At 40.4% G+C, this 24,549-nt stretch overlaps 1 protein-coding gene across 7 annotated transcripts in view; it reads right to left on the bottom strand.

Annotated features, from left to right (window-relative positions):
- ZMIZ1 (zinc finger MIZ-type containing 1) overlaps window positions 1–24,549 on the bottom strand; it is a 337,609-nt gene that overhangs the window by 275,009 nt on the left and 38,051 nt on the right. For 6 of the 7 annotated variants that reach the window (XM_054515536.1, XM_036385264.2, XM_054515535.1 and 3 more), the window contains exon 2: window positions 13,609–13,758. The gene's annotated coding sequence lies outside the window, so the exon portion shown is untranslated. The remainder of the gene's footprint in view (window positions 1–13,608; window positions 13,759–24,549) is intronic. The other variant, XM_036385261.2, reaches the window with a different exon arrangement.

Genomic DNA, 24,549 nt, shown 5'->3' with positions numbered 1-24,549 from the left:
CAGACTGCCTGCTTTTATAATGGTGAACTCCTTTCTACTCAAATGCCCAGCTAACTTCACACTGAACAAGGGAAGATGGCATATTTTATTTAGTTGGAGTTGTAACCCATCCAAATTTAAGATCATGACCTGTGACCAAAGCCACACGCCAGTCACAAGGACTGAAAACAAATTCCTTAGTCATGTTAGCAGGGGAGAGAAATAAAAAAAAATTAAATTGAAAAATCTTCTGTTGTAGTTAGTCCAAAGAGGATGAGGATCTGTTTGAGAAAAACACCCCACAAGTCCCAGCTCCTGTGTGTCAGTCCTCCTCAAGGAGGCTGAGCCAAGAACATGTACACCCACGTGCATTAGCTCTCTGCAGCAACACCATGTTTTTACCCAACAGAGTTGTACACAAATTAAGAAATAAACCTAAGTTCACAAAACCACATGAAAAGATTAATGTTTGCAGTCTTTGGGCAAATCTGCATGGTGCTCCACCCAGAAAACAGACTTCTTTTAACTCAGGAAAGCTGATTACCTTGGGCAGAGCCTGTGCCTAGGACACTGCTGCTTTGCTTTGGGTACCCAGATTTTGTCACTGGGCAGTAGTTTGGGTGTCACTGGACAGCAGTGTGCAAATTCATTGTTTTCTCTTCATAACTTGCTGTGTAACTACAGCTATCCACATTGTACTGGAGTACGTCTACAAGAAATATTTTGCAATTAGCCTTCCAATAAATGTTAAAACAGAGCTTTCTGCAATGCTTCAAATATTCAGCCTTTTTCATAAAACATTTTAATCCCAACTCTCCTGGTTCCCCTTCCATGCCCCCAAATTAAAAAAAAAAAAAAAGTATTGCAGTTACTAAGATGGAAACATTCTGCAGAATCAAGAGAGTTAAACCAATTCCAGAATTCTTCTTCATAAAATCCTTTGGCTCACATAATTTATGTTATATAAATTGTAATTTTGATAATAAGGCAGCTGAAAATAAGTCTAGTCTTGTAAGTTGTGTGGGTGTATGGTTATGCTTATATAAAAGTTTCGTTATCCACATTATTTCATAAACGTATGTTTAAGTATGTTTTCATGGATATCTATGCTCTGGGCACGTTTTCTTCAAGTATTTAAGAAAAGTATCACTATGCCATATAGTGTAAAGCTTGTGAAACGTTTTTGTTAGGTAAAAGTCAGCAAAGCCAGTTCTTCAGCTAGTAACCTCATTGCTATTAAACCGGCTGGATAGGGAGAGAGAGGAGGGAAGCATGGTGAGACATGAAAGTGGAGCAGGGAGCTGTGTGCCCATGCTACTGCCGAGCTAGAAAAGTAACTTCCCTTTCATTTTCTGTAAAGCAGTCCATACCTGGACTCTGTGACAACAGAAAGGATTGCCTGATGATCGTACTCAGACAGCCTAAAGATATCAGAGAATAACCAGCTGTTCCTTGGATTCCTTTATGTGTGATGGTCAGTTTAACATACTGACCATGTGGGTCCTTCGTTTGCTAATGCAGTGAACTGCACAGACAAGCCCCCCCTACTTTTTTTTCTCTTTTCAGTGACTCTTTTGGAAATGCATTGCTCTCAAATGCCAAGCTAGGACATCTTTCCTAAAGTTGCTTATTTGCCTACAACTTTAGCCTTTCTGCAAACAGGTATTTGAACTTCTGTTGAGGGATAGAGAACCCAACATGCATTTCAACAAATCAACAGGGTCAGCTTAGATTTACCTTCAAGTGCAGCAGTACTGATAAAACAACTCAGACCAGCTTGTGTAGCTTAGGTTGTGTACCTGAGCCTGAGCAAACAAACACCTCCTTGCTCCTGGGTGTGACAGGCCACTGCCTCCCATTAGGGAGGATGAACAACAGCAGTCCCAGTGCCACTGCGCTGGGGCAGAGCTTTCACACCTCTGCGCTTACGGTGACACTTCCTCCAAAAAAACCTCAGCTGTTCATGTGCCTTTACAGGTCTTCAACAACAGCCTTTAAAGCCCAAGTTCAACTTCTCAGATAAGGAAGAGGATTCAAAAACTCATTTCTGATGCACGTCTTCCAGATCACAGAGGCCTTGGGACAAGTAACATACCCATGCACATGGTGGGTTAAAGAAGAAAAGCTATATACTGCTAAGTACACAAATTACTTGGAATGCACTGCAACAGAATCAAAATAAAAGCCTAAAAATACATATAGTGACTGGACTAAAATAATTATTAAAGAAGGGCTATAGGAGAAGAATAATTTGCAGAAATGATACAAGCCTTGTAAGAAGCTATGTTATCTTTATATTAAGTTTCAAACTGTCTTTGTATATACATATAAACATACAGCTTCACATATCATACTGCAGTAACTAACTAGTCAGATTTTTTTATCTCAAATTACTCACACAGTAACATATGTTGCTCTGTTTTAGCTTACATTTAGATGTACATAATCATTATTCTCCATACACTTCAAAACTTCCTTGTCCTTCCCCACACACTACATACACTAGACCTTTCCAATTATATGAACTGCAGTTTTATTCCAATGTAATGATGGCACAACTTGTAAATAATATATATATATAAAAAACAAGCTATGCACCAAATTTTACTTCCTCCTCCTAGAAAAAGGTCTGAAGCAGAACAAAAGATTTATGCTGCTGCTCTTCAATAAAATACAGTTGTATCCTTTAGTTTTTATTTAGAATTAAAAACACTCATTTGGTTTAACAAACATGTGCTTTAAAACTATTTTTAAACTTCTCTTTTAAAGTTTCCTTTTGTCTTTGTGTAACTGTCAAGTTTGCGATTTTTAACATTATTATAGCAGTAAAAACATGAAGAGGAAAAAAAAATAGACTTAAGAAATATGAACATTTCCAGTCCTCTGCCATTCCCTCTAATCCTTTACATCAATATAACTTGTGGTTAATGCTAAATATCTAGTGCTATCATGGAAGGCAGCACTTAGCCCTATCCATGTACCTTGATATTAAGTGTTGTCAAAATGCTTTCCTTGCTACCACAGTTTAAGAAAATCAACTGATGGCAAGAGGAGAATTTTGGAAAACTAAGGATGTTCACACATAAGGATCTCTAAACTCTGAATTCAGAGCTATGTGAATAGAGTATCCACCCAAATCCCTAACAGCCAGAAATGATGCCAGTCACAGGAACTGAGGTTTCCTCCTGGCAGCTCACTCACTGCCCAACAGGTCATCTACAGAAAAGCTCCTTGCAACTCCCCACTCCTCTCTCCCCTCAGAACCACAGCCAACTCTTCAGGCAGTACCCTGGGCATTCTACTGCTTCCACACTGATGACAAGGTGAATGTGGCAGCACACCCTCAGAATATCACTTGAAAAAAATAAAGGCACCCAAAACAACCCAGCTATGAGATCATAATTTTGATGGCCTGCTGCAGATCAGAAATCAGCCTACATCTATTTAAATATATGTAAGGTGGCTGTTTGGCAGATTAAAGTCAGAGCTGCTTTGATTTGTCTTCCTGCTTCCCCACTCCTCCACTGTGAAAGATGGAATTACTTCTCTGAAAACACTGGCAGGTGAAAGCTTGCACCAAAACAGGGAAATCTGTAGCAAACCAGAGGCAGCCCTGCTCGCTCCCTGTTGTTGATGTGCACATGGAATATCTGGCATGCTACCTTCTTCCAGAGTTCCCCCTACACCCTGCACTAGGAGCATCCAAAGATCTTCTGTGGTACACAGAACCAGGCCCTGAGATGGGTGCTGGGCTCCATCCCCAGCAGCTGCTCTCTGCTCCTGCTGTGCACATGCACAGCTGGGGATTCAAGGCAGGAGCAAATGTTGCTCAAAAGGATTTCATGTTCCTTCTAAATGCAATAAATGTGTAGAAAGAACAAGCTGATTTTAGCACCCTCTTTCTCCCAGGTTTAGTTGCATTCCTTTTCTGCTATTTCACTCCTCCCATCTCAAAAACAAACCAACAAACCCCACAGTAAAAGAACCCCAAATATCTGCCCTAATTTCTTAGTCAGGAATCCTTCTTTGCTTAAGTTCCAGGACCCAAAGCTGCACTAAAGTTTGCAGAATTTTACCTGACTTTTTGATGCATCAATCAGTTTTAGACAGTTAACATTTGTCTCTCAGTAACACTGATCTCTAGCTGCACTAATTTTAGAACAATCTAAATCAATCCTGAAGACTGAACAAAACTATTGAAAGCACCATTGATAAAGCTCAGTTAAAATCCTGTGATAGCTTTTCTCAACTGATATTTGAAACCATACCACTCATCAATATTATGGATTAATATTGACTTTTACTCTTCAGCTCACAGTATTTCTCCAGCTGTACTTAGTGGCTATTACTAAAATTATCTGCATTTTAATTTTTCAGCATTCACATTTTTCTACTACTTTCCCAACAGATGTCTTTTATTATCATTTTTTTGGCCCACTGCCCTTCCTCACAGTGTCCACAATCCGTGGAGAAGAGATTGCTGATGGCGTTATCACAGGCAAACAGAATGAAGCTAATGGTAACAGGCACTCCTTGCTAGGTAATTATTATAGGAGAAGAAATGCAAATGAGCCCTAATCTGTCTCACACAATGGCAGAGGTCTCAGATTTGCATTAAACCTTTTGCAGCACTCCCAGATTGGGGACTGCAGATAACAATGCATCTGCAGCCCAGGCTGCCCCAGTGGTTATTACATTGTGCCCCAGCAGGTACAGTGTCCCTGAATGACTCTCCCCTCCCCCTTTATATCTCCAGTCCCCTCCTCCTTCTCTCCTTCCCCCTCCAGCTTTCCAGGAAAAAAAGCTAATTGTGCATGCCATTTGGCTCGATTCATGTTTACAATGAAGAAGAAAGCAGCGCTGTTTTATAATTATAAGAGGGAAATGGACATCAGGAAATCTCCATTCTATTCCCAGCTATGCAGTTCCCTTGCTAGGGAACTGAAGGAAAATAACTTTGCTTTTCTGTGCATCCATGTGTTCAGTTAGAAATACAGGGTTGGCATTTGTAGTGGCCCAACAGACTCTTATTTTACAGAGGCACCTGCTGAACACTTCCAGGAAGCTAATGCTAGACTTCACTTCAGTCTAGGCTGAGCTCATGATAAGCTGTGGTCCTTCAGAAGAACCACTGCCTAGATCTCAATTCCCCATCTGATAATGGGTTGTAAAGAATGATATTCTTTTTCAGCACTGTATTCTGCTATAAAAACACCTAAACTAACACCTGCCAGCTGAGGCCATGCCCAGGGCTCACACAGGTGTCTGCCCACTAACAGATCTTAAAAGAAGGTATAGGAACTATGATTAAGGTGTTCTGATCCCAAGCCACATAGCAAAAGGTTTTCCCAAACCTTATCTTTTCTAGCTTCTTCCGTGTGGTTTCTTTGGATTAGGAGCATTGGAGTCAAATGCATTGAACCTTTCCCAAATAAGTCCCTGGTCTGAGGTCAAAACTCCTTACCAGCATGAACAGACTTTTTCCAACACTACTGCCTTCTTTCTTAGATGCTCATTTTCTCCTGAGACATTTTTGTCAGATAGGGTATTTCCCAAATTGATCTTCAGGAATCAAAGTTTCTGCCACAGAAATGCAGACTAGAAAATAGAGACTACCAAACTCTAAGTGGGCATAAAAACTATTCAGCATATTAAAACCCAGACAACAACAATACCAACAAAAAACCCAAAACAAACAAAGAAAAAAAACCACCAAAAACAAACCAAACAATACAACAACCCCCTCCCAAATATCAAAACAATAAACTATTGCCAGAAATTAACAAATTTCTTTTTACAGCAGCAATAATTTAAAAAACCACAGATGTAGAAAGTGCTACAGTTTTTTTGAACAGCATATAACAAGTTCATTTTTCAATAATCAAAGTTTTGCTTATTTCCATCTCATGGTGCAGTAGGTGGGGCAGTGCTACTTCTTTATACAGTCACTGGAACACATTATACATGTCTCTGGGGTGGTCTCTGATAGCTGGTATCCTCAAGCAACAGTCATCACACCTAAACAATCAGTTCAAAAACACATTTCTTTTTTACACAATGCAATGGCTCTGTTATGATATTGAAGCATCTTCTTCCATTTGCACGGACATTTAAGGTTCTTGCCACTTAGAAGGACTGATATGGCACAACATTATGAAGGATCAATCTTTACATCAGAAAAGCAAAAGCTGTCTTGCACTGGTCAGTTCCCGTAAAACAAGGGGATTTTCATTGATCTGGGACATAAAGCTGAAAACATTTTCCCATATAGTCTTGGTACTAACTTTCCAACACTACAAAGCATTTCATTCAGAACACAAGAGGGTATTTTTACATTATCAAGGCATGGCAGGTATCAGAACCTACAATTTAAATTCTAACATAGTCAGGATCAGATTTGTCACAGGTCTCTAGGCTGCTCTTTCCCAGTGACCAGTTACTACCAACTGCCCACTGGGGCCATTTATATGTGCACAAAAACTTTCTTCCAAACCCAGATGTAGTTGTGAAGAGCCTGATAGACTTACCCTCACTTGGACATCAAGGATTACCACATTGCTGCTGGACCAGCAAAAGCACCAGGGCAGAGAAAGTCAGCAGGACAGCCCAAAGCAATTTTACTGCCACCTGAACACACCCAGCTGACTCTGCCTGGAGTGGACTCAGCTATGTCACCTCCTCCTGCCTGCAGATCTGGGGCAGTGGAGGGGGAAAGGGAGGAATCCTGAAAGATAAGGAACAGGGAGCACAGATGTCTTCATGGGGAACTACTGCTCACTCTGTGACCCTTGGCCCATCACCAAAGCCATGCACTTCAGGACCACTCTCACATTAAGCATTAACTCAGGCAGTTCAGCTGTGTTGCCGAGTAGCCAGTCAAATATTTACAAGGGTTTCAGAAGGTGCAAGATTAACCTCATCCTTTCAGTGTAAAACCCAATGTCCACGATTTCATACTGTTCCGCAAAGCAAGAAGTCACAATTCCAAAGCTTTGAGACTTGCAACACAAAGTCGTTAGAAAGAATAATCCAAACAGGAAAACTAAGAGGGACTCAATGCACACGGTAGACAAAATATTGGCACCACATACAGTGCTGGCAAATAGAGCAGCATGCAGTGTTCCTAAGGGAGAGAACAAGTAAAATCCAGCTCCTAGAGTGGTGATGGCAACCTCACCTGAACAGCAGCCTTTCCTTTTGTCCAGCTGCCTCCAGGTCATTTCACAGTCAAGACAAAAATTGCCACTGCACTTTCAAGGATCTCAACAGCTTTCCAATCCTGTGCTCCCCCCCACCCCGCCATTCTCAGCAGCCTTTTGAGAGTTTCCCTCTATAGCAGCATTCTCGTTTCAGGGATTCAACCTTTCAACTGAAGCATGAGAGATCGCTTATACTGCTGAACCGGTGGAGCTGCCAGCCTCCCCTTTGTTGCACAAGGATTTACACTTGAATGGCGCTGAGAAGCAGAGTCTTTTAAGGAAAGGCTGGTGGGGGGAAGACAATTTCCTTGCCAGCATCCTATTCGCAAATCACATTCACCTACCAGCTCAGCTTCTCCAGTTCACATAACTACCGGAACCTTATCGAACTGCTAGTTTCTAAGTTTACTTCGAGGTGACTTTAATGAATAATTTGTTAATTTTAGCTTATTTCAACAAAGATATACATAGCCTTAAGTGAAGTTCATTTCGAGCCTAAATGTGGGCACTTAATGTAATTCAGTCCAATGTAAATTACGTCATTATCTTAATCTATGACTCATTTATGTATTTCCTATTATAGCCTTGCACTGCCATGCACATCACAGTCCATCGAATGGCTTCTACAGCTTTTCCAGAGAGACACTGGGGAACAGCACAATGGCACAGATGCACTGCAGAAAGCCATCTGAAACAAGAGCACGCAAGCCTGCTCCAGTTTAACTGTGGCACGCTGGCTTTGGCCCTCTACTTAACCATACACACAAGTAGCACCAGCCTGGTACATTTCTGTTCTTAGGTTGCAAATGGGTGGATAATTACTCATTGGTTTCAGGCTATGTTAGCAGTTAGCAAGCAGTATCATATTGCTGCCTTTCAAACAGCGGCACTCTGGTAAATCCACACAGCTTTTTGTTTGTCTGCTTGGAAGCATAAAGGCTGCTATCTCCAAAGAAAAATAACAGCATCCGAAGTTTGAAAATCGGCAAATGCTAATCTGGCATAGAAAAAGATCTGTAAGGAACATTCCTTCTGGTTTTAAAATGTTACACCTGCTTCTGATTAGACTCTATTTCCTGAATTCTGAATTGGCCACATGGTGAAACACACAGCACAGCCTGCAGAGTGCAGCAAGAAAAAGGCCAGCACAATCCAGAGCTGGTGGCAAACGACAGTCCCCATGAAAACCACATGTGCCAGAGACCAAATATTTTGCGTTTTGCTTACTGCTAATAAAGCTGCTTCACTTCATTAAAAGCAGCTTATCATTTTATCTACTCACTCTGATTAATTAGCCTCTAGTTAAAATGAATGAGCACTTGATTCGAGGATTCTATTAATGTGACACTGGTGAACCACCACTCACATACTTCTTCCATCCTTTTCCTTTTACTCTCTGTCCTCCCCACATCCAGTGTCTTATCAGATTGACATTTTCAGAGCCCTTTGGGAATACCAAAACACTTTTAGAAACAGAGGTGAGCACAGAAATGTCCCACAGTCCAAAATTGTTCCAAGGCTCAGTTTTCCTGCTGGAATGTACAGATGTATGTAATCTACTTCTCACTGTAATTATGATCACAAGCTTGGAAAGAAACACTTGGAAAAAAGAAAGAGGGAAATAGACTATGTTGCTGCGAACAGGGGCAACACAACAATATCTTTAGTACATACAATTCATTTTTCCTTCCAGAATAAAAATTTTAACTATGAAGTACAAACAGCAGTCAGTTCCATCAAAAACCTGACTTTCTTAGAGAGCGAAGAACTTTCTCCCAAGCCAAATACCATGTGCTGTATATGCATAAAGACAGCTTCTGCTACAGTATATGCCTACAGATTTCACAGTTGCATATGACCGCCAAAATCTCAACTTCTAGCAGCAAAAAACGTATGTCACCATTATTTAGCCAAGCATCTGAAGACTGAAATACATCCTAGCTGCTCATTTTGCTGGAAAACAGTGCTTTGCTTCATATACCTAACCTTCTTGTCTAATCAACTGATTTTATTATAACTGTTAGAAATACCCAAACTTATTTGGGAAACTTTACAAAATAAAGAAAACCCAAAGCCACACACCTTCCCTTTTCCTTCTTTAAAATGGTAAGCTTCCCATCTTTCAGAAAAATGCCCACCAGAAGACTGAAAAATCATAAGGCTTAAAACTGCAACAAATCTGTATTTTGACGGAGGAATGGAAGGAAAGAAGGTGAGGAGAAGGGGAAATAAAACTTTCTGGGTAATTCTAACATTTAGATCTAATCTGTTTCATCAAGAATAGTAACTAGAATAGTAAGGAAGTGACTGGAAACTTTCTATTTATGTTACAAGCAATTTAAGAGATCTCTTTCAAGAGAAGAGCTTGGTTAGGGTATGAACTGCAGACTACAAGCACAAGCTTGAAATTCACCATCCAGCCTGGAAGGCTGGATGCAAGAAGGCACCAAAGCAAGCTCTGGTTTACATCACACAGCAGGGCAGTAACTGACCATGAGTCACTGATACACTTCATCTGGCTTTTAAGGCCATCAGCACCAGATAAAAATGTTTTAGGACACATTTCACAAAGCACTTTGCAGTATGAGTTTGCCTGGCAGTTCAAATCTGTACAGAATTTTCTAGACAAAATTTATTTATGGCAAAGCTTCCAAGATGAAATATCTTCTGTCCTGCAGCTGGCAAGCTATTAGTGCAGCTCTCTACTGTAATGACTGGGCTAACTGAACAGGAGTCCTCCCGTGGGCTAAGCCAAAAAGGGATGAGACAGGTTGAATGATTTCTGCTACCACAGCCTGGGCTGGAAGTAGTACCCAGCCCTCACAATACCCTAGGCAGCACCACATGAAACCATGTGTATGCCAAACAGAGTAGAAAAGATAAAAAACCCTGGAAAACATGATTTTGAAATATCAACTCATGATTGAAGTTATTTTGCCTTCTGCACTAAAGTTGGAGATTTAAGTCTTCTCCATATCAGAGTAAAGAATTAATACCTGTGACATTCATGAAATGAAACTCCGAAAAAAATCAAAGGTTTTAGTAAAAAGCAAGAGAGGGCAGGCTTATTGTTAAGTTAATTAAGTATTTAAAGACCTTAAGCAGTGGCAAAGTCCTGATTTAAAGTGGGAGATGGCTAAGGCTTTGCAAATTGAGAACTCTGGAGGAACCTGTCATCCTCTCCTAAGGTGCAACACAGCTTTGACAGGCACCTCATTTTACTGAATACAGTTATTGAAGGAGAAATACTAACCTCAGAGATCTCAAAGGATTTGAGAGAGAAAAAAAATCCAAGACCTGAAACAAACACCTTACTAAAATGCTCTACAAAAGCCCAAGAACTGTGAACTTGATTTATAAATGAAAATAAAAATACAATTAGGGCAAACTTCCAACTGACAGCTAAGTTATTACAGACATGGTGTTTAACATACAGTGTCACCCACCAAAAAATGTCCGCTAGTAGCAGTATCACCTTTCCTTTGGAGATGGCTCAGGTTGATACAAATAAAAACGGAAAATTGGGAAATGATGAGGGAAATAGAAGTTCTTAAAAAAAAAAAAAATCAGTGCAAAATAGTCCTTCTAGATGCACTGATACAAAACATAACTTATGAAAAAATTTGAATGGAGGTAGGATTCCTCTTTTAACAAACAAAAAACTTGAAAATTATCTTCACCCAAATTTAGTTAAGAAGAACGGGCAGAGAAAAGGACAGCATTAAAGGCAAAAAACAAAACACAGCAAACTGTGGCCCACTGGACAGCCTAATCTTTTGTTGCCTTTTCCCTGCCCTGCCTCTCCCTCTCCTTTCTGACTGCCTCCTTCAACACTTCCAAACTGAGGAGTATTTGTTCCCCATCCTCCACCTCTACTGAACCTGCTCTAGTCCAACACATGGACAAGAATTTCCTCTTGCTTTGGTTCTCAAATTTCACTGTCACATCCAGCCTCTCCCCCCAGAGCTTTTCACCCCGAGGACTACAGTCTGCATGACTGCATTTGATAATACAGACTCTGCTGCTTAAATACTGTACATTTGCAGACAGTTAAAGCATGTTTTACAAAGGTACCATAAAGGGGCTCAGCACCACACACTTCCTGGGCGTGCAAGCCTGCAGCAGCTGGAAAGGGACCCTGTCCAACACAGGACAGTTTCCCTCTCCTCACTAGGATGAAAAGGATCACAGGGACAAGGCCTTTGTGCTGGAGCCCTTCCCAAGCCACAGCCTCAGAGCAATGATCTGTCTGACATGTTGCAACTCAGGAAGCATGAACAGGAAAAGGAGGAGGGGAGCAGCAGGCAGGGATTCCCCTCCAAATTTCCAGTGCTGTGCAAGAGGGACAAACAGATGCATCCAGCCAGAGAGAAATAGCTATGCACAGCCTCTCAGCTGATCCTACTGAACTGAGCAGTGGCTCCACTGCACACCACTGCATATGACACATTCTGGGAGGGAGACGATAACAAGAAGCGATGCCCACAGTCCTGCAAAAGAGATCTAAAGCTTCCCTCAGCCCCCAACCCAGGGAGTTTGAAGGCATTCAGAAACAGTACAAAAACTCAGCTGGAGCTATGAATCCTTATAGAATCCTTCCTCCACACGTGCAGCTCAGCCAAGCCTCCCACATCTCAGTGTGCCCCAAAATTTTGTGTTTCAAAGGAATTTTAGAGCCTTAGCTTGTTTGGGAGAAAACATGTTCAGAACCACAAGGCAGCTCCTGCAGGCTCCTCTCAGCATGCCACAGCATCAGTGGTGAAGGCAATGCTTGCCTGCAACAGCACAGGCAGCTGCATCCTTTAGTCTGGCACCAAGGAGGAAAGCTATCATCCATTTCTAAGTTAGATTCAGGGAACCAGCTGGGGACCAACGATTGCCATTTTTGAAGTGCACCAAGAGGAGTGTAACCAGCTTTTCCATAGTAACGAAGATTAGCGGCCTTGAGTCTGACACTCCTGCTGCATTAAAAGATAGGAGACAAAGAGAGAGACAGGTAATTACATAGAAGGAGCCCTGGGGAAATTGCAAACTCCTTGAGAACCCTTTAGCTGGTCTGTATGTTTCTCCTTGTCTCCGCTTCAGCTGAAGGTCCCCAAGAAACACTTGCCCATTAGATCATTAGCTTTATTGCAGAAAGTAGCCAGACAGCTGGTAGTGGCTGTTCAATAAAGACTTAGCTTGCCTCTGCAGCAGCAAGAATGAGATGGAGAATAAGAAAAAGAACATCCCAAGGCACATTACCTGTCTGGATCTTATCCTTGATACATTAGTGTACTTAGTCAGCGTGAGGGTCTGACAAATGAACTCTGACAAATCTTGCTGGGGCAATTGAAGACACTATTGCATCGCACTGTCTCTCAAAACCCTTCACAAATGTTAGCACCATCGAGCAATCCAGCAGGAAAACTTGTATCATGCACTGGCCTCTCCAATTCAGAGCCTAGCAAGTTAGCATAAAGCCCTTCTCAGTGCTGGATTAAGTTGTCAATTCTGAACCAGAGTGGCTGAGGTCTAGACAGAAGATATTACCTCCACTACAAAGAGCATTAACATCTATCACAAAGATGGAAGAGGAAATGACATCTCAAAGCACTACAGCTCCTAAGCAAATACAAATCTTTAATATTAAAATACATATGCAATTTGTCTAGCAACAAACTTGAGTCTACTCCTGCAGCTCACAATGCTCTATGAATCGGCACTAATTTTTTGGACTTTATATATCCCTGACAGAAACTGAATGCCTTGAAGTGAAAAGATGGACATAGATTTTCCTATCACCACATAGCTACAAAATTAAATTCCTCTCACACACCACATTTTGCACTTCTGTCCAAAACTGAAAAAAGTCTGGATAGTTAAAGACTTGCCATGTGTTTCACCATTCAGAACTAGAGTTGGGTTTCCAGATAGTTCCTGTCTTATCTGTCAGGGATCCAACCAGCCACAAAACCATGACAGACACCAGAGAAGACATCAGATTTAAAAAACTAACCAAAACAACAACTAAACCAATCTATATTTGCCTGATCAGACGTACATGTGTGATAATAACAAAAGAAGCACTTTGAGATAGGATTCTTCAACTTGTCTTCTCCAGACCTAACACTGTCTTTTCCAAGCTGATATTCAGGCAAAGATTTAGTTAATCAGTCTGCAATACAACAGTTTTACTTTTTTTCCTCTACAAGTATTTAAAATATATCTCATCTTCTAGATTTTCTCAAGGGACAGTATTCTACACTTAGTAGTAGAGCAAGAAGTGCACAAAGCTCCTGTTTGCATTCCAACGTTAGAAGGGCAACCCACATGAACCAGAAGTTTGGCTAAACTCCACAAAGACAAACTTCTTCTGCCATCACCTGTCCTTCCAGAAGGAGCAGAGCAGGCAAAACACCTTGAAAAGCAGATAACAATTACCCCTTACCTTTCTGAAGAGGCCGCCGCCAATTAGCACATTCCTGGAGCTTCTGAGTCACGCAAGAAGGAAGGAGGGGAGGGGGGAAAAAAAAAGGAGGAGGAGAGAGCTGTTTTCTTCCTCAGCACAACAGTATTTCCTGAAGGGAGAGGAAAAAACCTAGAAAAAAGGAAATAAGCATTAGCTTCCATGATTTTCAAAGAAGCTACTGATTACAGCTCTTGCTTGACAGAGCTACTGTGCCACTACTTCTGCACTTCCAAAATACCAGTTTAGGGTGTCCTGTATTTTCCCCATTGTCACCTTACCAAAACAGAGACTATGAATGTCAACCACTACTAAGAAAAGCAAAGCGATTCCTGTCAGAATGGGTTAAAATCCAATTCAAAAATATTCTGGAGCATTTATTCTATTAAGTAAACAAGCTTCAGCCAAGCTCACACCCACTTCTGTAAAAATTCAAATGAGCCACATTTACTATCAAAATAGTTGGCAAAAGGCAAATTCCAACATGCTTACTGAACATACAGGTATATACCAACATTCGAGTGCTTATGTACTCTGCTCTGAGAGGATCATACCTACAATTATGAGGTATTTGCAATTAATCATAACTTCTGGTTCTTTGTAAGACAGCTTCTCTTTTTCTTAAGACAATCTATTCCAACTACATCTTTAAGTAACAGCAAGAGTAAGCATTCATGTGGGGTTTTTCTAAAACAGAATGAAGGGAAAGGGATCTAAAAACCCTTTTGACTAGAGGTACCACTTTGAAATCAAGCTTCACTCCCATAAAACCACAGTTCGTCACCTCAGACCATCACCCTCTCTCTGCCCTACTCCTAAACATGACTTTAAAGAAACTTACAGACACAGAGATTTAATGGGCCCCTCCCTACCTCCAGTACCTGCCTCTGATGAAAGGCAGGAAAATCAAGTGGAAAATTATTTTAAAGCATGAATGCAAGACATTAACATCTTTGAGGAAATGGCAATCAAGGTTTTCCACAGGGAATGAGCAAAGGGAAACACATCCAGTCTGTTCTCCATCACACTTTGTTGGCTTATATTACTACAGAAAAACTCTACCCTTTTCTCTCCTATGGAAAATCTGAACAAGTTCTCAAAATAAGGAAAAAAGTCTATGCTACCTTACATTTCCACACACATTTCTGCCACCCCTCAAAACAACAATTAACCTATCTGCTAACAGCATACAGATCCTAGTCTCATGGAAAACATTTGAAATAAGGAGCCCCAACAGATAGGATACAACATAAAAGGCAGCACTTCTATCACCGCATCTCCCTGAAAGCCACCACGTCTGTCCAATTCTAAATGGCCACAGTTCCTGCATTTCTCTAGGGGACAAAAGCTCTCTTTTTCTCTCCTCCTGTCAGCAAGACTTAAAACTGCAAGAGTAATTCTGTCCAGATTCCCCTCTAGATAGGCAATGATTTAAAGAATTCATGAAGTGGCAGTGTAAATAAACAATGAAAAACTAAATAAAGATCACAGAAGACACCACACAGAAAATGTGCACTAAGGAAAGAAAGAACAAGCTCAGTGATTCAAAACCTCTTCTGCCTTGTTATGGGCACCCATAAATAGGCGCAGCAATAATTTGACAATGTGAAAGAATGGATCCTGACACAAAAATGTAGCTACTCAAAAACCTGCCTCCTCAACCCTCTGCCTAAAGGCAAACCTTCCCACAGTGTTTAATTTCACTTTCTCAATGTCTTACCCCTCATCAGTTGCATTTCTGCTTTCTGTCACCTTCCACCAACTTGTAGTAATTGATGCAAAGCAACTTAAGCTGAAACCTGGAGAACTCAAATCAGTTTTTTTGTTGGGGGTTTTTTTTGGTTTTTTTAAAAAAGAAACAGTGCTACAGCCCTAACTGTGGGGATGGGAGAAGAAATGACCCTTAGTGAATTGCTCTTGACACGTGTACACCCCGAGGCTATGTGCAAATCAATACTTACTGAGCAGCTCAGCACAGATCAGGTTGCAAAATGCAAGAAAAAAAAGAAATCGCATCACCCCTTCGAACATACATTATTTTTGTATCCCTAAATCAAATGAATAATTTGCTTTTCTTTTTCATTATCCAATCAAAAGAATGCTTTTGACAGTATTTTCCTCCCTGCTAAGTACCCATCCTCCCCCCACCCCAGATCTCCAGTAAAGTCTGTTAAGAATTCAAGTACTGGTTTTATTTAAAGTGCTGAAAAATTTTGCACTTGCATTCTATTACTAGTAAGAGAAATAATTTAAAGTAATTTGAAGAAAGCATATTTTCAAATTGAACATAAAATCAAGAGGTGGTAAAAAGGAAGTCTTGGTCCAAAAAACCAAAGTTTTTAAACAACATTCTCAGGCAGACAGAAATCTGTCTCAAGTATCATTTAAAGACATAGGTTTGACTTGCTCCAAACAAACTGAGATTGGTCTGTTCTCAAATCCTCAGGCAAGAAAAAACGTGAAGTGAAATAACGCATTAGCCCAAAGTCAAATCCTAAGTGGAGAAACCTCACAAAATGATTTACAAAACCAAAAGACTTGACTAAATTTCTGGCAGGGCCAGAGATAATTCGTATGAAAAAAATGTCAAAATGTTTTGGGTATACAGCCACTCCAGGAAGGAAACAAACAGAAAACTGGGAAACACTGTATCAAAACGCCACAAATCGTTGACATCAACATTAGATAAATGACTAGGCATATGTTGAGTCAAACACCCTCAAGATGGTGTGTGAGTCAACTCCTGCAATGAATTTAGCAGAGCTGCTTTCCTACATCAAGCTTAATAAAAATAATCCTCAATTATTCCAGCTAGGTCTGGGTTCTCATTACATCTCACACAATGCATGCCCATTCTGGACAGTACCTGAGCTGGAGCAGGGATACCAGAAGGCCATTTTGACTTATCTTTTGTAAATGATGATACCAGATTTATTTGTAGTGCTGCACAACAAAGATGGTGTTTTTTCCAGGCATTACCCAAATGTAGCCCACTTCCTATGGAAAAGGCAAAAATCCTATACAACATTTGCAGATTCTACGTCTTAAGTGATCCAGACACTTTTTACATTCAGAAAATAAAATTTTGGGAAAGGAATGCCCCTCACTTCCAATCTGCACAACATGACTGGTGAAGAGCTTGTTGACCATATCCTGTCTGACCCTTACAAGGTGCCCCCATCAGCTCTTAGAGCAATTCCTGTGTCAACAGAAGCTCCCATGGTACACAGCCAACCTGGATGATTTTCTGGTTTATTGCATTTTCTAACTCTATGATGGCTACTAATTTCATTACACTGAGGAATTAGATCAGAGCACTGCTGTATGCAACAGAACCTTCCCCAAACCTTGTACATAACATGCGGCAACTCAAGGTTTAAATCATAGTGGGCATCATCATCATCATCAACACCTCTTAAAATTTACAGAGAAAATCAAGAAGTGTTCTTGAGGTTCTCCAATCTACATTTAACAGCTACTCTGTTTCAGGTGAATTCTAAGTACACTCAGAGAGTACTAATACAGGTCAAGTTTGTATCACAGCAAAAAGTTATTTTCTTTCTTTTTCTGTTTTCAACCTTCTGATCTAGGAGAGGTAATAAAACAACTATTTCCTTAACATCTATTGAGGGAAGTAGCAGTCTCCATTTCTTACTGAAAAAAACAAACATGCAAGCTAAGAAAAAATAAGATGAAAATACCTGCTCTAAAATAGCATGATGAAACTGAATAAAACCTCTCAGCCTTGGGTTATGAAGCCAGGAACCTCTCCTGCTTCTGAATCAGGCTCTTTCTCCAAGCTATTTTCTACTATCTACAGCTGGCACAGAATCAGATGAAATAGAACTCACATGTTTCGTTTCATGAAAATACAATATAATGTTTACCTACAGCAACATGAGAACCAGCTAGAAATTAGCAAGTTCTCATTTATTTTAGTATGAATTAAAAGCATATCCCTATTATTCATGCATATGTGTGTGTGCACGTGTCACACATACACCAGGGTAGGCCTTCCACCACAAACACCTGTACTGGAGACATTTGTGAAAAAAGAAGCTTCTTCAAACAAAAATACTATTTTCCCAGAACTGTATCTGCACAAAGACAGGAAGCTCTACTCAAAGCTCTTCTCAATCTATTATCACTCTATCTATTACAAAAAGCCAAGAAAAAGTAACCAACATTCAAGGGTTCAGACAAAGCACACAAACATGGTAAGAGTCAATGAAAACACAGGTCTCCTAAATAAATTGTCCTTTCATTTGCCTTAGTGAACTCATGGGATCCACCACCAACAGATGTCTAAGTAAAAGATTAGACTTTACTTAGATGAAATATATTTCTTAAACAAGCAGTGTAATTTTTATTAATTTGAACAAACTTGAATTCAAATGCCTAACTTCATTTCTATATCTTTGAATAGAGGTGTTAACACAATTGTTCCCTATGGCTTTAATGTTATAGCTATCTGTATTTTCCCACCTGCTTTCCTTGGATCCTGAAAAAAGCTCTGCCCAAAATGACATTTGTCCATGCAAAAAATCTGTGCTTTCTGAAGCACTATTCACATGGATGCATTTATGTAACATGCCTATTAAAGCATACCAACCTCTGTATGACATTTACCTTCCAGTCTAACTGCAATGACCCCACCAAGAATGAAAAAAATTATTTAATTTTCTCTTAATCACCTGAAAAGGTACCTACCAAGCACAAGTAAGATTTATACCTCACATTTTTATGCAAAGTCTCGAGGACCAAACTCAGTGCACAATGATAATGAGCAGTGCACAAGCATAATAAGAGATACTCGTCACTTGAAAAATTTAGTCCCTTCCAAAGAAACAGTGTGGAAATAATTTTGCCAAGCATTTATTTCTCCCTTTTAAGCTAGATCTAGAAGGAAGCAACATCTTTGTCTAAAAGCCTTGCCCCTCAACCTTCCCCTGGGTGACAGGATGCTGATAAACCAGCTAAAATAACTGGTGGAGTGGGGCCCAGGAGCCAAGACATAAGGGACAGGAGAGGCAGGTGCATGGCCACATCTGGGAAAGCAGCATCCTGCTGGGGCTCCCTGCTGGGGTGGCAAGCACTGCTGCTCCCTGCTGCCAGGTGGTAACCTGTGTGCTGCTGTCAGTGGGCTAGTGCTGACTTAGCAACAGCCCCAAGGATAAGGGGTGTAGGAGGGAGGCATGCAGAAACATTTTACACCAACTACCTCTATCTTACAAACCTGATTTTGTGGTTTTTCCATCTTATTCTTAATTAAAAAGAAGATACATTTCATGCTGGAAATAGGTATTTTTTGAAGTTTCAATCATTTAGCCTGTTAAACCCAAGCCTGTAATATGGGTGTTATTTCTTAAAAACATACAGTAAATGCATTAAATTATTGATAGTCATTAAACAGGAAAAAAATTTAAACAGCTCTCAGCTTTTATCAATCATTTATGCAGTTTCCACTTGCACATCTCACTGGGTTGCTATCATATAGCACAGAGCAAAGAGTACAAATCCTGAAGGCATGAATTCATTTTCTCTTGATGCAGAGTAAAAATATTCTTGGCAGCAGGAGAGAGGCTAAAACATGAAGCAGAATGGTTCAAAGGAGGCTTCTGTCTTTTGCAGTAAACAGGTAGCAATACCAGGGAGCAGCAATCTGAGGCACCAAAGCCCATCCACTTCTGCTGTAAGGGCCAGTAACAACGCCATCAATCACCCCCAACACCTGGCAGCAGTTACAGTCAGCCCGAAAATGTTTACAAATTTGATCCCTATTTGAAATACATGTTAATTCAATGGTGTATGGGGAAAACAAGGAGCATTGAGGTGAATAGTAAAGCATCCAGCAACTTGAGCGAGATGAAGATTTCACCCCAAGCTGCTCACCTGCTCGTGAGCCAGTAAGACTGATGATGTACAGAAAATCCCAACTTGTCACACTGACAGCCTGAGCTCAGAAAAATGGCAGAGACTGGGATAGTCTCTTGAAGCTAATATGAACCTTTACTGGGGCAAGTTATAACTAGACCTAATGCTTTCAGCAGGTCTGAATGACTCATGTCAACATGGGGAACCTGGAGATAGATGCCAGTTGGAGGCACCTTGCCTGGCTGCAATAGGCTGGCTACCAGTGAAGACATCTTCTTCATCAACATCCCATTTTTTGTCCATTTTATGCATGGAATGAAAACCTGTCTTACAAGAGCTGCTCTCTTACCTTTCATCCCTGGCAATTTATTGAAATTCACTACTTTACAATGTAACAAAGAGAGAACACAATCCACAGCAACAAGTCAGGTATGACTGTAGCATGCAAGGACCCACCTGACATACCTCTACAGCAGCAATTGTAGGTGAGCCATAGCCATAAAAATATCAATGCAAAACACACAAACCCCAGCTCTGGCTGGATATTCAGACAGTGAAACCTTAGCCCTGCAGCAGGCCTGCTACTGGAACCCAAATTAATTTGTTTTAAACTACCTTGTGTCTGTTTAAATGAGCTGTAATAATAGCTCTGAAGCAAAGTGCAGACACATCCACAAGCTAAACACAATGCTGAGGACTGCTTGAGAAATGTGTGCCCACACCCAGAGCCCACTTAGAAACTACTAGCAGGAAAAACTTGTCATAATCCAAGTGTTCCACTCCCAACAATGGCTTCAGTCCCTTCAAAAAACCATTTCTGTCCACAGAGAGAAAAAAAAAAGGATGTTAGAGATTAGGAAAAAGTACCAAAAAAAATCATTGTCTGTTACCAAAACCTAAGTCCTAGGGAGGTTAGTATTTTTTCCTGAAACTGATTCAAGAATGCACTGAGTCGAGCAACTAGATAATGCCAAATGTTGATACAAAAGCAGCCAGGAAAAGCTGCAGTCACTGGAAAACATTTTCTAGCCTGATTGTTTACAGGCAACTATGTTATAAAATACAAAAATATTCACTTCCAACCATCATTAGTGCAAATCTACAACATGTTAAAAAAAAAACCAGTCAATTAAGACACACATCTCGTTACACTGAGTCCCAGGAAAGGCAGCACAGTATTTAAAGTAATACTATGAAAGCTATTACACCACTGAATTGATTTCATCATATATCAACAAACTAAGTAATTCACAATAAATTTCAATATAATATTAATCCTTATCTATATACAAAACTGTAAGAGTAATAGCCCATTAGTATTATTATTGCAGCACACAACCACAAGCAGCCTTCACACTGGTCCAGGAACCAGTACCAAGCTCAGAGAGATGCCCACTTATCCTTCAGGCCATGAGCAGTGTTCCTGTGCTACCTGCCAAGATAAGGACAATGGAAATCACTGACAGGAGGTACTTGGGCCAGCTCCACAGCTGCCTGCCCAAAGCTGCTGCTGCAGCTGAGGGAAGCACAGCCTGAGCACCCAGCTTTGCCAGGGCTGCTGCCCCTGCCCACTGCCTCCAAGGTGAAGGAAAAGGTCTGGTTTAGGTGGGTGTTTGTGTGCATGCAAAACTATTCACTACTTGTAATGCATCCTTCTTGCCAAACCTTTTCTATTTTTTTAAATATATAATTTTTTTTAGGCCGCTCAAGTTCCTATCTCCTCCTTACACGCCACTGAGAATGTTCATTTCAAGCAGCTACCAGTGCTATTTAATTTTGTCTGGCCTGTAAAGCACATTAGTCTTCCAATGAAGCATCTGGAATTTTTATTTTGAAGCCACAATCTGGATCTCTAGCTAAGAGATGCGGTGGAAGCACAGAATTAATTCCCTAGCATTTCCCCTTCCTAACCAATGTGAGGCTTGTATATGACAGCATAAGCAAAGGCTACAAAACAAACTCAAATCCCCAAACAGAAGCCTCATGACAACTGCAACCAAGTCTAATGAAAAGCAACGCTGAACTAGTAGTTAAAGCCTTTCAAAATCTCCTTACTATTTGTAAGGAATACGTTATCAGCAGAGAGAGATGCATCTTTAGGTCAGAACTGCATGTTTAACTGAACCATCACAGATTCACACTCAAGGCTTAACTATTTGAGTTGCAATAGTTTCAGAGGCAGGGCCTTTCTATTGGACAGTTGGGTTTGGTACAGCAGTCTCTGTGCATACTCACCAGCCTGCCCCTCTTTGTTTTAATAAACTGATTCCATGATAAAAGCCATTTAAAGTAACAAAGCCAAACAACTGTCAAACTACCACTAATATGAGCCTTCAAACAGGTTTCCATTTCATAAATCATTTTGGTGATCTAGTTTCACACCACCCCAGGGAAAGTTACACGCGTAACAGAGAAAATTCACTATCAATATGCAGAGATCATTTGGCAACCATATCACTGCTAGTAAAGACCTGTGCAGTGGCACCATGCTTTCCATGCATTGCATATGTAGGACAGAAAAGCTCCTTAAAACAAATGCATTAGCTCCAGGCTTGCAAAATCATCAAAAGACAACCAGTTCTGCTTCAGGTGCTTGGTCATCTACTCCTCGCTGAACCAGCACATGGTGGGCGTGAGGAAGGTAACAGAGCATTAGTGGAGGGTACTAACTTGCCACCCTTGCCAGAAAAGTAATGTGAATAATTTTCAAAAGATTTGCTAATGACCCCAAGGGTCCAGATAATGAACCCAAAACTTCAGAGATCTCAAATATGGAAGACATTTCTCTGTTAGTTGAAACTTTTTCCATGTCAGCTGTTCAAGACCATGCTAAGAACATCATTATTATTATAACGTACACTACACACATTTTCAGGTATTTATTACATTAATACTTCCTCTTATTTTGTAACAATAACCTACATTAAACTACTTTCTTTGCATCTTAATAAATTAATTCTCTTACTCTGTTCACAAGTTCTGATGTTTCTCTCCTTTGTCACAGACTTCTGCCATCCGTGGTCAATGGACAAGACTGACTTTAGTCTCCAGAGGAGGAAAAAAAATAAATCAGTGAACCATGATCTGGGTGTGCATATATAGCAGGCTGTATTTTCCACCTCTAGCACATTTTCTTGTCCTGAAGCTCAGATAGCCCTTAGTGAATACTTTTCCTCTGGAAATTCATCCAAGAGCTGATTTCTCATTACAAGAAATTCAACCTCAGGAATTTAATCAGCCACCAAAGCAGAGGGGGAAAAACAACTGTCTCCAAGGGACTCTTTACATGGACAATTTCCTGAATGAAACTCTTATTACTGACAAATCTGATGTTCCTAAAACGAAGTATAGTTGCAGTATATGAATGCCTGATACAGTATGATACAATTCATGACTTAATACTATATATTACTCATGCTCCAAGGTCAGCCTTTTCCATAGCTCATACTTCTCATGTGAATTTTTTCCTCCTCTCATCAAATAATCTGAAATACTTTCAAACAGAATAGAAGTTGAGCAGGAAGTTAACTGGTTCTCTGAAGTTATCAACTAAAGCAAGTATTTTCATAATAATTGCAGTTATAGCCAATGGGAAATGTGGAACTAGAATTCCTGTAAGAAGGCTTCAGCTGAAGGTCTTCTGTGAACAATAACAAAAATGCAGTAGTCAAGGATTGGGGAAAGAAGTAACTGACAGAGCAGCCAGACCCCAAAATAACCAACAGGTAACCAACTGTCTTTCAGCCAGAGGCTCCAAGTCTGCAAAGAGCACCATAGTAGCAATCACTTGACTTCCCTGGGCTTTGTCCAAGCCAGTTAGCAAAACCAAGGTGAAGGTGGCTGATCCTGCAGCTCCCACTACTTTCATATGTCAGTAGTCATGTCTTAGAAATATCAGCTGCAGTTTTTATTCCAACAATTTCAGGTAACACAGATCAGAACCACTGCGCTTCCCTGAAACTTGCACACCAAATCCCTGGCTATTTTCAATGGTTCCACCTGCTCCCTGCTTCCCCAGCCAGTGGCCCCATGTACTTGTCATGCAGCACCCCACACTACCGTAAAGGCCTTGAGCAGGTGGGACAGGAACAGCTGATGGGTTTGTTACCAACATCTTGGACATGAGTTCAGAACACAAAATTTAAAAGCTTCATTAGCTACAGGTCCTCTGTTTATGCTCTGTGTCAAGAGTTGAATCAGTAGAGAATGTTTACACAGAAAGAGATGGTGAATTTTTCAACACTACCTATGTGATTTACAAGGCTCAATCTCACTGTGGATCACTTGGATGTACTGAAAAGCTACTTCTGGCCTTTTCTTATTATTCTATTAGATGTAACTACAAACTATCACTCTAAAATTTATGCACAAATATCACTTGTCAATAGGATGTTAAGAAATAGAGAAAAGGTGCAATTTTTACCACTCAGACTGTGAGAGAATTTCCCATCGCACTGTGGCACACATGCAAAGCTTCTCAGCAGCTTGTTCCACGACAATGGATTTGCAAAGCAAGAACTGAGGGGATTATTTGATTCAGCATCTAGTTCAAGCGGCCAATTCCTTCAGCAATCAATACTAATCAGCAAGCTAAAGCCTTGTAAGAAAAATCAGAATCCTTCCTGCTGCAGCAGGAAGGATTCTGAGGCCTTATGGTCCAACACAGACACCTCAGCCACTGCAATTCTGAAAAATGAATTTTACCTGGGGTTCCAAATACACCCCCATGCTTCCTTTTAAATGCCAAAACACAAAAGCTCACCTTTTCAATGAAATTCTGAGAAGAAAAATACATACATACAACTAGGGTCTAATATTGTCTATTTATTACTTTGCACTTCAGCTGTGCAGGAAAGACTTATTAAAATGAGCACAGGGGACCAGGGAATAAAAGCAATACATTTTAGAGCAAAACACTGGCCATCTTCACACACACAATTTCTCCATTAATAACATCAGAAATTTTGCTTTTTCCTATTATTAATATATTTCAGGAGGAACTATTAAGAGATATGAATTACATAGCTATGACAGTATGCGTGGGGAAAG

Source organism: Molothrus ater, chromosome 8, assembly GCF_012460135.2.
Source record: "Molothrus ater isolate BHLD 08-10-18 breed brown headed cowbird chromosome 8, BPBGC_Mater_1.1, whole genome shotgun sequence".
NCBI classification, from domain to species: Eukaryota; Metazoa; Chordata; class Aves; order Passeriformes; family Icteridae; genus Molothrus; species Molothrus ater.
Note: the sequence above shows the minus strand (reverse complement) of the source record. Positions and strands in the feature narration are given on the sequence as shown.